Source organism: Equus caballus, chromosome 9, assembly GCF_041296265.1.
Source record: "Equus caballus isolate H_3958 breed thoroughbred chromosome 9, TB-T2T, whole genome shotgun sequence".
NCBI lineage: Eukaryota > Metazoa > Chordata > Mammalia > Perissodactyla > Equidae > Equus > Equus caballus.
In genome coordinates this window covers 31,073,096-31,091,400 of record NC_091692.1, presented here as the reverse complement: position 1 = coordinate 31,091,400, position 18,305 = coordinate 31,073,096, and positions in this window count along the sequence as shown.

Here is an 18,305-nt window from a genome sequence, read left to right as displayed (position 1 = left end):
ATATCTACACAAATTCTTGCCATCATTTTGATAGGAATTGAGTCAAACCTGTGTATCAATTTGGGAGAATTCACATCTTTACTATGTTGAGTCTTTCATAGTACGTCTCTCGATTTATAGATCTTCTTTGCTTTCTTTCATTATTGTTATGCAGTTTTCAGCATAGAAGTCCTGTACATGTTTTGTTACATTTACACACGTCTTTCATAGAAAGACAATTGACTTTTGTACATTTACCTTGTATCATGAGACCTTGCAAAACTCACTTATTAGTTTTAGGAGTATTTTGTAGATTCTTTGGGGTATTCTATTTGACCAGTTATGTCATCTGCAAATAGGGACAGTGTTATTTCTTCCTTTTTGATCTGTATTCATTTTATTTTCTTTCTTGTTTTATTGCACTTCCTAGAACTTCCCAAACTATGCTGAATAAGATGGTGGGAGCGACTTGTTCTCTGTCTTATGGTGGAAACATTCAGTTTTTTATTATTAAGTATAATGTTAGCTGTAAGTTTTTGTAGATGCCATTTTTTTTGCAAATCAAATTGAGGAAGTTTCTTTTTATTCTTATTTTCCTGAGATTTTTATTATGCATGTGCTTTGAATTTTGTCAAACTCAATTTTTGCATCAATTCATATGATCATGGTGCTTTTCTTCTTTAACTTCTTGATATGGTGGATTACATTGATTGATTTTTCAAAAATTGAACAAGCCTTGCATCTCTGGAATAAACCTCAACTGGTCATGCTGTATTATTATTTTATATAATGCTGAATTCTGTCCACTAATATTTTTAAAGGATTTTTGTGTCTATATTCAGAAGGGATATTGATCTCTTGTTTTCTTTTTGTTGTACTGCCTTCACTTTTTTGTCAGGGCAATACTAGTTTTAAAAACTTAATTGAGACGTGATCCCACCTCTTCTATTTTCTGGAAGCCATTGTTAGAATTGGTTTTATTTTCTTATATTTGGCTTATTTTGTCTTCTTTTTTCTTTGTCAGTCTTGCTAAAGATTTGCCAATTTATCAAGCTTTCAAACAGCCAGCAGTTTGTTTCATTGATCTTCTCTATTGGTTTTCTGTTTCAATTTCATTGAATTCTGCTTTTTATATTTATGATTTCCTTCCCTCTGCTTGCTTTGTGTTTATTTAGCTCTTTTTCTAGGTTCTTGAGGTGGGAGCTTAGATTCTATATTTGATCCTTTCCTCTTTTCTATTGTATGTATTTATCTGTTGTGTTTTTTAATGTATCTCTTTGTATAGCTCTTTTAGTACTTGTTCTAGATGTTACATTATATATGCAAAACTTGTCACAGCCTAATGCTGTCATCATTTTTACCAGTTTGAGTGAAATATACAAACCTTATTACCTTTCATGTCGTTTTACCCTTATCTTTATAATTATCTTAAATATTTCCTCTACATATATTTAGAACCACATTATATAATGTTATAATTTTTGCTTGAACTGTTAAACATAATGTAGAAAACTTAAGAGGAGAAGGAAAGTATTTACCCGCAGTTTGGGTCTTTCTGTGCAATTTACTTCCTTCCTGATGTCCGAAAATTTCTTCTATCATTTCATTTCTATTTAGAGAACTTCTTTTAGCCATTCTGTCTGCTGGCAATAAATTCTCTTAGTTTTACTTCATTTGAGAATGTCTTGATTTCTCCTTCCTTCCTGAAGGGTGTTTTTCCTGTGCATAGAATATGAGCCGGCTCTTCTTTACTTTTGGCTTGTTAAAGTTATTTTCTTTTGGTCACTTTTTTTCTGGCCTCCCTGGTTTTTAAGGACAAATTCACTGTCATGCAGATTGTTTTTACCCCATTAGGAAAGGTGTCCTTTCTTTCTTGCTGCTTTTGAGAGTTTTATCTAGGTCTTCATTTCAGAAGTTTAATTACAATGTGTCTTGATGGTTTTCTTTGGGTTTATCCTGTTTGGAGTTCACTCAGCCTGTTGACTGTAGATTTATATCTTTTGCCGAATTTGGGAAGTTTTCAGCCATTATTTATTTGAGTACTTTTTCAGCCCGACCTCTTTCTTCTCTCCTTCAGAGACTGGATGACATAGATGTTAGAGTTCTTGTAGAGTTCTTGTTCCGCAGGTCCCTGAGGTTTGCTCATTTATTTTTTCAACCTGTTTTCTCTCTTTTGTTCAGATTATATAATTTCTATTTTTCCATTTTTTAATGTACTGATTCTTTTTTCTGTTCTCTTCTCTCTGTTGTTGAGTTTATCATCTGAACTTTTTATTTCAGTCATTGTACTTATTTCAGTTCTAAAATTCCCATTTAGTTCTTTTTCTTTCCTAAGGCTTTCTAGTTTTCATTTATTTCAAGTGTTATTATTTCTAATATCTCTGTCATTTCGGTGTTAGCTTCCATTTATTGTCTTTTATTCTTTCAGTTGGAGATCTAAGTTCTTGATGTGACAAGTAATTTTCTATTGAAAGTTAGACATCTTTGTATTATATTATGAAACTGGATCTTATTTAAACTTTCTGCTTTAGCTGCTTTTTATGACACCTCTTTGGCAAGAGAAAGGGAGGCATCCTCTGTTACTGCCAAGTGGAGGAAGAAGTCCAGGTTCTTCATTTGGTCTCCATTGACACCTGTTTGGGTCTCCTGATGACTGCCGGGTGGGGTGGAAGTTCCAGTTGCCTATGAGCTCTCCACTGACACCCCAGGGAGCCAGGGGTGGCCCATTACCTCTGGGTAATAGTAAGAGTCCCAATTCTTCACTAGGTCTCCTTTGATACTACTCCAGCAGGGAGGGGAAGATGCTTTGCTACTGCTGGGTGAGAAAGAAAGTCAAGCCCTCCCACGTGATGTCTAGTGACACTGTGTTTGGGAGTCTCATTACCTGTGGGCAGTCATGAAAGTCCTGGATCTCTACTTGCCCTTCTCTGATAAGACTGCTGTGGGGATATTGGTGCACCTGTTACAGCCTGGTGAGGGTGGGAGGCTAGACTTTCACCCACTTTCCTTTCTGGTGTGGGTGAGGGGAGTTCACAGTGTTTTTTGTGGCGGCTGGAGTAAAGTAGTTATTGTCTAAAAGTTTTCTGTGCTTTTAGGTTACTTTCCCTCATCCCTTAGCTAGAGAGAGCATATTTGGGGGGAGGGGCTTTTTTTGATCTGCCCCTGTTGGTGTTTCCAGGTTGCCTGCTTCTTTGGCTTCCAAGCTGGAATGCGTGAGGCAAAAAGAAAACCCAGGGGAATCCACTGTGTCATTCCTCAAGTCACAAGGTCCCTAGCTGGCCTGCTTTTTCTCTATATTTTTGAGTTTTCTTATGTTTGTTTTATGTGTAATGTCCAGGAATTTTAGTTGTACTTAGAGGGAACAATAGGGAAACGTATATCTACTCCAGCTCCCAGAACTGGAATTCCCTCAATCCCATGCAACTTTTGAACTGATTTCCTGCCCAGAGTAGATTGGGACTCAGGGTCACTTTATGGTTCAGTCAGTCACAGGTTATAATAGTCCAGACTTATGGTTTCTTGGTGAAGTGGGCACTGGGAGGCACTGCCCAGAACTCCATTTAGAACTGAAGGACTTATTTTCCTAGCAACTGGGAGTGATGCCAACAGATAACCCTCAGCATCAAGCTCTTCAGAATGGCCTGAGCTGAGCCGAGCTGCCTTGTCCAAGGTTATGCCCCTTCCTGAGGTAGCCCACATCCATAACTGGCTAACTGGTTAACATAAAGTCCCTCTCCCCTGCCCCAGTCAGTAAAAACTCTGATGCATCACCCCATCCTCAGAGCTACCCATGGCCTAGTGAGGCCGCATCAGAGCCCAATTTCTTCTCTGCTAGCCCTGGTTCCTTCCCTTCCCTTCCCCAGTTGTGATGCTAGAGCACTCTCTGGTAACTCTCCTGCACACTGTTCTGCCTCTCAGAGTCTGCCTCTTCAGGAACCCGACCTGTGGCACTTCGCAGTACAACTCTCTTTGAAACCCAGTAGACTTTTTATTTATTTGATCTCGATCAGTTCTGTTTATAGTAACCACAGCCACAGTTCGTTTAGACATATGGTTCTCAGACTTGTTGTATTTCATTGCTTTCTCTTTCTCTTTCACCTCCATACCTCAAAGGCCCAACTTAAGGGAATACTTAAGTTGATCTCAGTGGAAGAGCTACACCCCGAGGGCTTTCCTCCTCTGAGTCATTCCACACAATTTAAAGAACTTAGTGGGTCCAACACCCTTAGTTTGCTCTTTGCATCGAGGCACCTTAATCAATTGTGAGATTTGACAATAGGTAAGAAGCCATAACTTTAATTTGATCCTTTCCCTATGACTAAATTTTAGTGGGACTTTGATGCTCAGGGTTTTTTTTCCCACCTCAATTTTATCTTCTATTGTTTGGGATAAAGAAGCAATTGGCTCTTTCAACTCTGCAAGAATCCAAATTTCTAAAGTCTCTCTATTCCCCTTCACTTCTGCTTGCAAACTGGCCATTTCTTTCTGAGCTTCTCTCTTATAATATTTTGCCATATATAGTCAAAATTATTTAACACATATTCTAAAATTTTGTTTTCCAACCCCCTTCCCTAGAATTAAACCTTCATTAGATACATTATCTACCTCTAAAGTTTCTCAATTTTACCAGGTATTTCCACTGGATGATATAGTTTCCTGCCTTCTGACAGTTAAGCCATTGCCATACACATTTGAGCTATTTGTTAGAGGAGCACCAATGTTTTTATCAAGCAGGATAAAGTTATGCTATGATACAAGCACCCCCAAATCTTGGTGGCTTAATATAGCAAAAGTTCATTTCTCACACACTACAATCTGCTCTGGGTTTCTGGGTGACTTTAAGGTAACAGTCCTCAATGCAGTGGCTCAACTTTCAAGATGTTTTGATACTTTGACATCTCCATCTCATGAGGAAGATTATGCCATGACAATCACAGGGGGAACAGAGAATGTAGAGAACTGTGCAGCGGCTCCTTAGTGCTATGACACAGAATGGACACACAGAACCTTATTTTGTTCAGTGGCTCATTGGACAAAACCATCACCTTCCCACTCAAGGGCAAGGGGACTGAGAATGTTTGCCTGTGTCCAAGAGGGGACAGAGGACCGGACATGGTGAGCATGCATAGAGCAATGAGTGTGGTGACTATGATGATGTCTAATCTGCTCAAATCCATTGTGAACTCAAAAGTTAAACAAAATTTTTCATCTTCAGTAACTGGAGTCACTTGATCCAAAATTTAAAAGTAGTTATATAGAGCAAAGGAGGTCAGTTTGAAGTGTCTTTGAATCATAGACTATACCAAATCACTCAAGGCTGGTTATCATAGCACGTGGAAGTTTTACAGTGCCTTCATGTAACAGCTGCATGCTAATTTCTAAATCTTTGGGCATTCTAAAAGGGCTGCCCTGGGGACAAATCTTAGTAATCATTTTATTATTGTTGTCATTCTTTTGTTATTCCTTACTTCTATTCAGATCAGGAAGTTTTAGGAAAAAGTTTACAGTTTGGCAATCTTTCCAAACTGTATACTTTTGATTGTAGGAATCAGTGGTGTGAATCCTTCAGAAATCGTATTTTCAGCATTGGAGTGAATGATATTTTTTTCTGACAGCATTTTATGGTATACAGTTCATTTAATTTACATTGGTGTAAAAATATTTCACAGGATTATTACTATTAGAAGGAATATAAAAGGCATTTGGTTCAACTTCACACACACATTTGCATTCCGGTAGCATACAGGACACAGGACAGTGTGGCTGGTGCTGTAGGAAAACTGTCCAAGGAAACAAAATTGACCACCGATTATCTAACTAGATAATCTTCAAATCCTAGAGAAGATGAAGACTTAGATCCTTCTATGAAGATGTCACTGATCACAAAGAGTACTGTGTAATTTTGAATGATGTAACCAGTGGTGGGGATGGATTGCCACTTTTATCTAGATTCTCTCACTTTATTATTTCAGTGTTTATATTCTACTAGCTCTCAAATTATTTAAGGTGGGTTATAATGGAAAACACAGCATGATGGACTGACTTCTTGCCATTGAGAGAGTATCTGACTTGTCTCTTACTGTAAGTATCTATAAAACTGGACTCCTGTTTTCAGGTTTTGGACAATGGCAGTACAAGCTTGATCTCTGAGGGAAGAGAAATACACAAGTTGAGCCCCACTCCACCACATTTCCTCAGGTCTCTACCAAATCCCCATGGCACCAGAGGCAGGTGAGGCTGCGCAGAGCCAACATCCCTCGGGGCTGGGAGGTCAGGACCCCTAACGCAGGGGAACAGGCTCAGCAGGCACAGCACAGGGATCTCGGGCTTGTGTTGTCTCTAACAGGTTTTCTCCAAAAATCACCTCCAAAATTTGATTTGAGTCTTTCTTATTGGAGTTTATGTCTGTGAGGCCTTCAACTGACAAGACTTTCTTTCAAAATTTTAGGTTTTTCTCCCTCAGCCTGCTGAGTAACACCATAATTACAGATATTAGTCATATCCCTAGCTAGTCATTTACCTGAAATTGTCTATCAGAAACCAGGTGTTCTTTCAGTTTCCAAATAAAAGGTCACCTTTCCTGGGGAAGATCCTCCCCTGCAACAGTTTTATAAGTTGCACATTTTTAGAAACTGCTGTTACAATATGCTAAAATACTAATTCGTGATAAAAGTAAGGGATAAATTCCTTTTTTAAAAAACAAAAAGGATGTTTTATTTTAAAACTGGCACTTAAAGTCTTTTCTTTACTCTTCTATCAGATGTTGATGCTTATTAACTCTTATCTACTTATTTTTTCTCTTCTTTATTCAATATATTGTTCTTAGTTTTACAAGTTGCCACTTGTTATTTCATACTTATTTATTCTTTCTCCTGATTTTGTATTATTTTGCAACAACTATGAAAATAGAGCTGCTTTGCCCTCTTAGCTGATTATAAGAATCACTTGCCAAGCTTATAAAAATGCAGATCCTGACATCCCTGCAGGCTCCATGACACAGACTCTTTATGGCTGAGCCTGGAAATGTATTCTAAATGAGGCCATAAGTGAATCATATCACTAGGCAAGTGTGGGAAACCGATCTAAGTCAAAGCTGGTCTGATGTAGGTATTGGGTAAACATCTGAAAAGGTTCCTTTACCCTCCCCAATCCTGATCAGACTTGGCGTATGGACCAAGGAGCCACAGTATGATTTTATTATAATATAATCTATCTATCTATGTATCTATGAGATTAATTTGAGCTTGAAACATGTTATAAACATCCACATTTAACTTCATTTGCTTTATTACCTGAGTGTTTACTTTCTGAAGAATTTGTATTTTTCTTTTAATTTACAATGTAACCTGATAACATTTGACCATAATTTCCAGCTTTGGCATCTACACTTAGAGGAGAAAGATCTCTTCTAATAGATTGAATGTTTGTGTCCCTTCAAAATCTGTATGTTGAAATCTAATCCCAATGCAGTGGTATTTGGAGGTGGGGCCTTTGGGAGGTGACTATGGCCTATGGGCAGAGCCCTCGTTATGGAATTAGTGCCATATTAAAAGAGATCCCAGAGCCATCCTTCTCCCCTTCTGCTATGTGAGATGATAGTGAAAAGACAGTCATCTGTGAACCGGGAAGTGGGATTTCATCAGACATCAAATCTGCTCAGGGCCCTGCTCTTGGACTTCCCAGCCTGCAGACCTGTGAGAAATCAATTTCTGTTGCTCATAAGCCACCCAGTATATGGTATATTTGTTTAAGCAGCCTGAATGGACTAAGACAGTCTTCTTTGGTTGATTCAGTCATTCAAAAAGTAAAAATTGAACAATTATTAGCATTGTTCTAAGCCTGTGGTTACAACAGTGAATGAAGAAGAGAAAGCCCTGCCTTCAGAGAGCTTTCTGTCCAGTTATTCCATTTCTTGTTGACTAACCTGTATAACTCAAAGATAGAAAAGAACGGGGCCATTTTGAATCAGAAGTGCGTTCAGTCAGTTTGCCTTAGAATAATTTTATGTTTTCTTAGATGACAAGAATAACTTAATAAATAATTTCAGTGGAGATAGATCGAGAGAAACTTGTCCTACCTTTCCTAAAAGAAGTTAATTAGATTTAAATTGTTTTCCTGATAGTGAGGGTTGTTAAACACCAAATGGGTAGAAATAAGATAAAAAAAAGAAGGAAATCTTGCCATTTGTGACAACATAGGTGGACCCAGAGGGTATTGTGCTAAGTGAAATCGTTTAGACAGAGAAAGATAAATACTGTATGATCTCACTTATATGTGGAATTTTACAAAAACAAAACAAGAGAGAAACAAACTCAGAGATACAGAGAACAAATTAGTGGTCCCCAGAGACAGAGGAGATGGGTGAAATAGGTGAACAGAATTAAGAGGTACAAACTTCCAGTTATAAAATAAATAAGCCACGGGAACGTAATGTACAGCATAGGGAATATAGGTAATAATATGGTAATAACTTCACATGGTGACGGATGGTTTAGACTTGTTGTGGTGATCATTTCACCATCTATATAAATGTTGAATCACTATATTGTACACCTTAAACTAATATAATATTGTATGTCAACTATACTTCAATAAAAAAAAAATTAAGGGGCCAGCCCCGTGGCCGAGTAGTTAAGTTCACCTGCTCTGCTTCGGCAGCCTGGAGTTTCGCTGGTTCGGATCCTAGGCGCAGACATGGCACCACCTATCAGGCCATGCTGAGGGGGCATCCCACTTGCCACAACTAGAAAGACCCACAGCTAAAATATACATCTATGTACTGGGGGGATTTGGGGAGAAAAAGCAGAAAAAAAGAAAAAAAAGAAGATTGGCAACAGTTGTTAGCTCAGGTGCCAATCTTTAAAAAAAAAAAAAAGAAAGAAGATAAAACCTCCACTCAGAAATGTATTCAGACATTTTGATAAGAAGTTTCAGGCAAAAAGCCTGAAATTCTTCCTTCTGTAACAGAGTATATGAAACAAAATATTTTCATCAAAATTTTATTAAGGCAAATCTCATTTTACCATTAAATTAGTAGCTCTATTCATATGTACCAACTTATTTCCTCTATAAATTTTGGTTCACTGTATACTTCATAAACATTAAAACTGATCTTGACTAAAATATTAAAGTGAGAAATCTTAGATGATGAAATTATAGGAACTATTTTCTCAATTGATAGCAGACAGAACGAAAGTTATATTTGCTGTAGGGTTTTTTGTTTCTATGTGTTTTTTAATTTTAGCAAACAAATGAAACTACAACCTACTGACCTTAAGTATTTTCATCTTCAACATATTTTTTGAAAGTTAATATATATGCTCAATAAAAAAGTTTTAAAAAAGTGATATTTGCCTTTAAAAAATGCAGGCATTAAAATAACCATTTTCCAGGGCATGCCTGTGGCTTCATAGTTGAGTTCACATGCTCTGCTTAGGAGGCCCAGGGTTCTCCGGTTTGGATTCTGAGCGTGGACCTAGCCACTGCTTATCAAGCCATGCTGGCATCCCACATAGAAAACAGAGGAAGACTGGCACGGATGTTAGCTCAGCGACAATCTTCCTTAAGCAAAAAGAGGAAGATTGGCAACAGATGTTAGCTCAGGGCCAATCTTCCTCACCAAAAATGCTAAATAAATAACTATTTTCCTTGTGAACTGTGAAAGTAAAAACTTTTGCAAGCTTCTACAGCAGCTTCAGAGATGCATAATTAAGAAGAAACGAAGAAGTCTTGCTTGAAAAACTTTACAGTTGCCTAACTAGCCTTAAAGAATACATCACCAAGTTAGAATTGTGTCCTCAGAGAGTAATCCACCTACATTAAAGAGTTACCATGTCTAGAAGGTCACTAAAATTCCCATAATTTTTATTTGAGAATTTATGCGTTATAAATTTATTATGAGAATTTTAGCATTTATAAATATATAGTATAAATATATTTAATATTGTTATAGGTGCCCTGTATTGTAATGCAAGCATTTGTACAACTTGGACATGTGAGAAAGCATAAGTTATAAAAAAAAAAAGGAAACATTATTTGGTGCTAGTAAGATAAAAATGATAATTTAATGAGAGAAAAAAGAAGGTAGAGAATGAAGGCCTTTTCCCCCCCGTAGTTTTGGTATTTGCAATGAGGTTTGGACCTGTTAAATGTTGTTAATTTCACTTACTTGAAGATTTAATAGTAGAATGCAGGCCTGGAACAGCTGGTTTTTATTGTCTAATTTTTAATACATATTCTAATTGGTGTGCAATAATAAGGAGAATCATACTACCGAGTGTAGTAGCTTTCTAACAATTGCTGAGGGATTTTTATCCAATTAAGTTCGACATCTACTGAGTCCTCAGAGCAGACTGTGTACAAAGTGGTAGGTAAAGTAGCGCTTGTCTTGGAAGCTTTTCCCCACAGGGTTCCAGCCCTCTCTGCGCTTCGGCCTGGTTAGAGGACCGCATATGTGGACTGGGCTAGCATGTGCACAGCGGGAGTGAGCGATGGAGAAAGGGCAAAAAATAACTTCAGATTTTACTTCATGGCAAATCTTTTAAATCTTTCATAATGCTAATGTGTGTTTTTTTTTTTTTTAAAGTGTGGAAAGATTCCTTTAGGTAAATATGGTGATGTATAGACTAAACTCCCTTACTAAATTTAGTTCACAACTTAACCATGCTGAACTGAATGTAGCCTAAAATTTTCAAAAGAACATACATTTCAGAGTCCCTTATCAATAAGCAGGTAATATGCATATTTTGTCTAATCGATAATCTTTTCTATGGTGCTATCTAATCATGCTATCATATGATTCATGGAAAATTTTAATTCTTTAAGTGTGTGACAGTTTGTTTTTATAAAAGAGAATTAGGTAAATAGATACTCTTTCTTTAGTTTTCAGGAAGGGCCTGAAGAACAGTGAGTCTAGGTTTAAAAAAATTCAAAATGTAAAGATAAAACAAAAGATACAAATTTAAAAATTATGAAGGACACAAGCATTGTTCACGTCATTGTAGAAGGCCATAATTTCTTAATGATGGCTATTAATTTATGCCTGATCGATATAAATATGTAAAATATTATGACGTAATTTAATGGGGAAAATGTCTAAATAATGAGACTCTAGGACAACTTTTTACATATCAGCTTTTGACTGTTAGGATACTAAAAAATTTATTATCAATGTGACATTGGAAAGTATAAAGGAAATTGGTAGAAAGATGCAGGAGAATGGAGGATATAAAGCTCTTTCAGCCTGTCTTCAAAGCTAGTTTACAGCATTAATTTTAAGATAAGTATTCTAGTTAATATTTTTTATTTTTTTCTAATAGGCATAGAAAGACTGTCTCAGAATCTATCTTTTTGCCTAAAATGCTGCTCACTTTCATGAGTATGGTCTATTTTTGGCTGAGCATGGATATTGGCAATATTCTGCATATATTACTTAATAGTAGATGTATTGCCCAGACTTTGAAATTTACTTGAGAATTGCATAAATTATCACTATATTATGTTGCCAGTGGTAATTTGGTTAGGGATAAAATAATTATAGTTCCTTCTTGGAATTAGTTTTTATTATCCATGTCACCTGCCATCCTCAAGAAAGAAAGATCTTCCTTTAAGAACTCAAAACTGAAAACCAAATATCCAAGAATATTTTATGTAACAAGATAAATAACTCCAATCAGAGATACCCCTGTGTACTACCTTAGATAGTTGTCAACACGAGGTCCTTTCTCTGATATTTGTAAAACTTACCTCCAGTCCCCGTGCCAACTGGGAGATATTATAATGACCTAGCTACTCAACAGCACCAGTTGGCCGGATCCTCCTGGGTTTAGGCATATATGGGTCCCTCAAAGATGTGCTCTAGTTCCATTACCATCAGTATATTCACTTATATTTTCTTCTAGTTTCTTTATAATTTTGGTGTTTATGTTTACTACCTTATCTATCTTCTTTTTTCTAATGATTCACAAAATATTTATTGAAGTTATAATGAGAGAGAGTACCATTTAGACATTTCAAGTTTAAATTTTCTTGGTTATGCACATAAATACAACTTAACTGAGTGTAGAATTCTTGGCTCACAAATCTTTTCTTAATATTCTTTAGATCGTGCTATATTTTCTTTATGAATCTAGCATTAATGAAAAGTTTGCAATCAACTTGACTATTTCAACTCTTTTATCTGCCTGGATACAGGATTTTTTTTTTTCTTATGTCTTTGAAGTAACAATAAAAGACGACAACACGAGATAGGTCTACATGCTGATCTCTTTCATTTGTTTTGCCTTGTGCCTAGTGAGAACTTTTGATTTATACACTCACATATTTTAACTTTGTTAGTTTCTTCTCTAATCTATCTTTAATTGTGTGATATATGGTGTGGGGTAAGGATCCAGGCTTTTCAGGGAATTATTCGAGGAGGATCAAAACAACATATATTAAGCACTATTCATGTTTATAATGATAAAGATGGACATGAATATATACAAAATATATGTTTACTAAAGTATCATATATGATAATTTGCTTGTGATATTATTTTACTGTCTATCTTTATTAAAGATCTCATCGGCCACCGTATTTAATAGTCAAGATCTTTGTCTTATTTCTGCTTTGAAGATTACATATTACACTTTTATTCAGGAGCTCCCCTTCCCACCAGCTCAGTATCCAGAGCAAGAATTTCCCATGTTAAACTGTCGGCACTTGTTGCTGTAATTCCTGCTTTGTTAACTAATTTAAACAGCAGGAATTGGGTTCCTACTGTGTGCTCTAGAGAGGATATGGTATCTGCTCTCAAGGGATTTACAGTTTTGTCAGAAAGTAAGTCAGACATGTAAACAAGTTACATTACATACAATGGTACTAATAAAGGGTGTCAGAGAAGAAATATCATGAGAGAGGGATAAACACCTGTTCTTGCAAGAGCAGTAACATCTTTGGCTTTACACTTGTATGTATTGTACTAGCCAATTCATTCATTTATTCAGACTATGGTTTTCAGGAAATGTCATGGGAAACTTACATGATAGAAACAATAAGCATTTTTCTCATTTTATGCATACTCCTTATCTTCTTCTAACTTGTATTTCAAATGTTACCTGTGCTACTTTGAACTATTTTGATATTTTTCACTCATAATTTTGAAAGAGTAGAGAATTACTATGATTATTTGTTACAAATAATATTTGTAACAAAATATTTTGATATCTATTTTCCAAATATTTCTTCCTAGAATTTGTAGGAGAATTATCTTAATTTCAGAGTAAAAGGAAATTCAAAGAGAAAAAAGAAGAAAATCCAAGAGATTATTATTCTATTAATTTTCTCAACTAAATTTTGAATGGCCACATTTTATGAGGTTCTTGAAATTCCGGTAGCATAAAAGTGACAGATGTCTTCTGTTCACCCCTTCAGAGCCACTTCCCACCTTCTCCCCCCTGCTCCAGTGTGTCTGGGTCCAGGAGACCTACCTCTATGGGCTGCACCCACCCTCCCTTGCTTTCTGGTTTCCCACTGAGTTTGGCCAGTGAGAAACTCTACAGGAGATCAGAGGACAGGAAAGAAGTGAGAGGCGCCTGGTGGCTCCTCCTCGTGGAGCAGGAGATCCAGTTGCATCTTCCCACCAAAGTGTGTTCTTGCCATGCAGCTCTGACTGCAAAGCTACTCTCTCTGTGTTCCAGGAATTGCTCCCTTGTCTCATCCTTTCTGGCCTGTAGGAGGTGATGTCTCCTCTCCTCGACTGCTGCTAGCTGCATGATACACTTTTTCTTATTTCTTACTCTTTTCCTAAACATTACCTGTACCTTTCACTGTTATTTTTATTAAGACTTCTCAAATGACTTCCCAAATTGAGTGTGCTGTTTGGTTACTGTTGGTACTGAAACATACTCTAAAGTGTATTTCAACAAAAGTCCCTTAAAGGCGATTGTGTAGAGTGTAACTTGAGTAAACTTGAAGTTTAGACAGCTACATTTCTTAGTTTTAAAGGGTTTCAAGTTAAAAGAATGGACTAATTATAATGGAGTAATTCTGCTTCCTTAGAATTATGGTCTCATTACAAATTCATGTACCAGAGTTTATGTTTTAACCTCATTTTAATTTGAATAAACTTTAATTATTTAGAAGCTTTGTTAGGAAGATCATAAAATATGAATGTAAAAAGTTATTTCAGGGGCTGGCCCCGTGGCCGAGTGGTTAAGTTCGCGCGCTCCGCTGCAGACGGCCCAGTGTTTCGTTGGTTCGAATCCTGGGCGCGGACATGGCACTGCTCATCGAACCACGCTGAGGCGGCGTCCCATATGCCACAACTAGAAGGACCCACAACGAAGAATATACAACTATGTACTGGGGGGCTTTGGGGAGAAAAAGGAAAAAATAAAATCTTAAAAAAAAAAGTTATTTCAGATTATGCTAACATGAGTGACTATGACTGATCCATATCAGGATGTCTGGCGCTCAAATACTTATTAAATGAATAAATATTTGTAATACAAAAGGACGTATTCTAACTTAAATTAAGTGAATGTATTTACAAAAGAAAACATCTTCAGAAAATTAAATTTTATCAGAGAATTGAAAATTAACATGATTTTTTAGATTGGCTGCCTTATACCTACAAATTATCAGCAGTTACGTCTGGCCTGATAAGTGAAGAGAAAATGGACAGCTTAGTTGGGTAAAGAGTGGTGATAGAATAGCACCATAGTTTTCTATGATGTCATTCCTTTGGTTTATCACAAATTGACTTGAAGCAATATGGATGCAAGATGATAGTATGTTTCTGACATACTATCAAGAAATATCAAGAACTGAAATTTTAAGTAATATTTTAGGTGGTAAACAAGTGTTTGCAGTTTGGAAAAATGTTAGACAAATTGGCAAGTTTTATTAAGTTTAATTCCAGTGCTTTATTACATGATTACATTTTTTCAATCCTAAAATTTCCGTCTGCGTTAGTTAATTATAAGGATTCCTAGATATCATATTTTGTTTCCTGGTCTTCTATGGCAATAACTTAAGGGGAAATGCAGCTAGAAGGAGTAATTACAAGCAAGGGCTCTAGCACCAAATGGTCTGGTTCTGAACTCACCTCATCTACTGACCCCTTTGTGATGTTCCGCAAGAGACTCATGTTCTCTGTGCCTCAGTTCCCTCATCTGGAGGATGGGGGTGGTAATAACAGCACCAACCTAAGAATTAGACAAGTTGAGATAGGTAAATCACCTAAAACATCCTCTGGAACTTCACAAACATTCAACAAACGCAAGTTATCTTTTCCAGGAGTGATTTTCCTGCTGTTCTACCTCCAAGCACATCCACTTTTCTTCTGGCTATAACAGAAAGTAAAACGAAAATATCTGTCTTGGTTTCAACAGTCAGAAATGTAAGACTTCTTGACCATTTCCTTAATAGGAGCTAGTCTTGAAATAAGTCAAACTTTAGAAAAAGAAAATTTTACAGGATACTTTGGTTCAGTTTCATTAGGACACCTACAATGTGAGTGGGAGATGCTGGGAGTCCTCCACTCTCATAATGTTTTCCTGGTGATGCCATTGAAAAGTGCTTTGGTTTTTCAGAGTACTCTTGCCTACTTCAAGTACAGTGTTGTCTTATGACACATGCTGTAGTGCCCAAAGCTGTTCAGATGGCAGCCAAGGTCTTGTGTGCCTGACCCCATCTTTGATTCTTCAGGACATGTGCAATATTTTCAAAGGTTAAGGTCATCTGAGGAGAGCCTACTCAGGGAGCACGGTGGCAGAACTTGTTAAAATCACAGCAAAGAGAGGGGGAAAAAAAAACCCACGTTGCTTAGCGATGGTAAATTCTGAATAGTAAATTACCATACATATTCACTGGTTATTATGTCATCTTAAACCTTTTCCAGTTCTCAGTGTTATATTGTAAGTACCTAAATAAGAATCTCCATAAATTATTAATATTGTCTCTGTGTTTTTTACATAGGGCCATAAAAGAAAGCAGATGAATGATAATAGCCATTAGTCTTTTATTAAAGTTCTGTGACCTTTAAGTTGTAGAAACTTGGCCATACATAAATTGCCTGCAAGCCAAGCTGACAGAGTTAAGCTGTAAAATTGGCCAATCTTACGGGCAACCTTGCAAGTTACTAGGCTGGCCAAGAACAATGATGGAGAAACCATAAATAATGATGCTCTGACGGGACCACCTCTAAGTGTATAACATAAATAGCTTGATTTGAGAGCCATCAGAGGCATCCTTGCTTGCAAATATTTCTCCACTAGTGAGTTTAGTGACTGAAAATCTGAAGACGTTCCTTGGGTTGAAACATCTTCTTTGAAGTACTTTGAACAACAAGTGTTACCTGAAAGGGTTCATGATTAACTCAGTAGCATCCTTTGATATAGGAATTTGAGTTTATTGACTCATCCAATAAACATTTATTGAGCATCTCCCACATGCTTGGCATTGAACATACAGAGGTGAAGGCTACACTCACTTCTTTCAGTCATACTCAGTCTAGTCAGAAACACAGAAGAGTAACCAATCATCAAAGTCTAGAGTGCCAAAAGCTGTGGAGAAGGTGTTCAAATGTCCTGGCAACACAGGAGTGATCCCTAGACTTGAAAGGAGTTAAGTATGGCTGATGGGTTAAGGTGTTTGAATTCTGTCTTAAAGGAATATAATTCCATTGAAAGGTTTTAATCAAGGAAGAGCATGATCATATTTGGATTTGAGAGCTGTTACCCAAGAACAATATAAAATAGTGATTGGGGCCAGGGTGTTGGTGAAGTAGAAATAAGGTACCCAGAAAGCTATTGCTGTTCTTTAGGCAAGGTATGTGGCTTTTGTTAGTTGCTGTCTGTTAATGCTTTCACCCTTGTAAAAGTATCTCCACATATAAGAGCCACATATTCATAAAAAGCTGGAGGAGATAAACGAAATTATTCCAGTTGAAATATTATTGAGGAAAAAAGTAAGATAATAGAAACATTTAAAACTGTCTAAAATTAGGACCATCAAGTATAGAATTCACTCTCTCTCATCTTTATTCATAAAACATATGGCTAAATTTTTTGAAACCCTGAAGTTAGTTAAAAATTAGAGACCAGAAAAATGAATAGTTGATAATTATTTGTACATATTTGTTTTCTTCCATGTTGCAATTGTGCTGAGTAAAATGGTAACAAGAAATACTACAAAATCACACACATTTATTTATCCAACAAACATCTATTGAGGGCCTATTCCAAGCACTATTCTAGCTAGATGTACAAGACCAGTTCCTGTCCTCCTGGGGCTTACATTCTAATGGGCAGGGAAGACAATAAACAAACATACAGACAAATTATAGTATAAAGTCAGGTGGTGCCATGAAGGAAAATAGAGTAGGCTAAGGAGATAGAGAGTTGTAGCGAAGTGTTAACATAGAGAGAGTGTTCAGAGAAGGCCTCTTTCATAAGGTGATATGAGAGTCAACCCTGAATAAAGTGAGGCAGCCATACATTTTGGAAGAGTTTAGGAAGAGCATAATAGGGAGAGAAAATACCAAGTGCAAATACCAAGAGAGGGCTAATCTTGAGTGTCTGAAGAATAGCAAGAAGACCTACAATGTAGTGGAGTGAAGCAGGTGAAGTAGGTGGTAGGAGATGAAGGTGTGGAGATACAGAGGTCAGACTATAGGGGGCCTTTTTGGCCATGAACGGGAATTTACATTTTATTCCCGCTATAAAAGGAAGACTGCAGAAGATTTTGAGCAGGGTAAGACTCTCTATGATATATCTTTTTTAAAGGATCACACTAGTTGCTATGAGATGCAGACTCTACAGTAGTAATTCTCAGTGGTGTGTGTGTGTGTGTGATTTTGACCCCCAGGAGACATTCAGCTATACCAGGACATTGTCTGGGACATTTTTGGTTGTCACAAATGTGTGGGAATGCTACGGGCATATAGTGGGTAGAGTCCAAGGATGCTAACAAACATCCTACAATGCACAGGATAGCTGCCACAACGAAAAATTATCTGACCCAAAATGTCAGATACTCTTGCTTTTGCTGTTGAGAAACCCTGCTCTAGAAAGACAGAGGTTGAGGTGAGGGTGCCAATTACAAAGCTACTGCAATAATATAGGTGTAAAATGATGGTGGCTTAGCTGAAAAAATGGTGAAGAATGGTCTAATTTGCATTATATTTTGAGAGTAGAATCATTAGGACTGGCCTGTAGTTTGTATATGTGCTGTGAAGGAAAGAGAGTCATGGATGACTCCTTGGATTTTGGCCTGAGAAACTGGGTGAATAGTGCTTTCATTTACTTAAATGAGTCTAGATGGGCTAGAAGCAAATTTTGGGG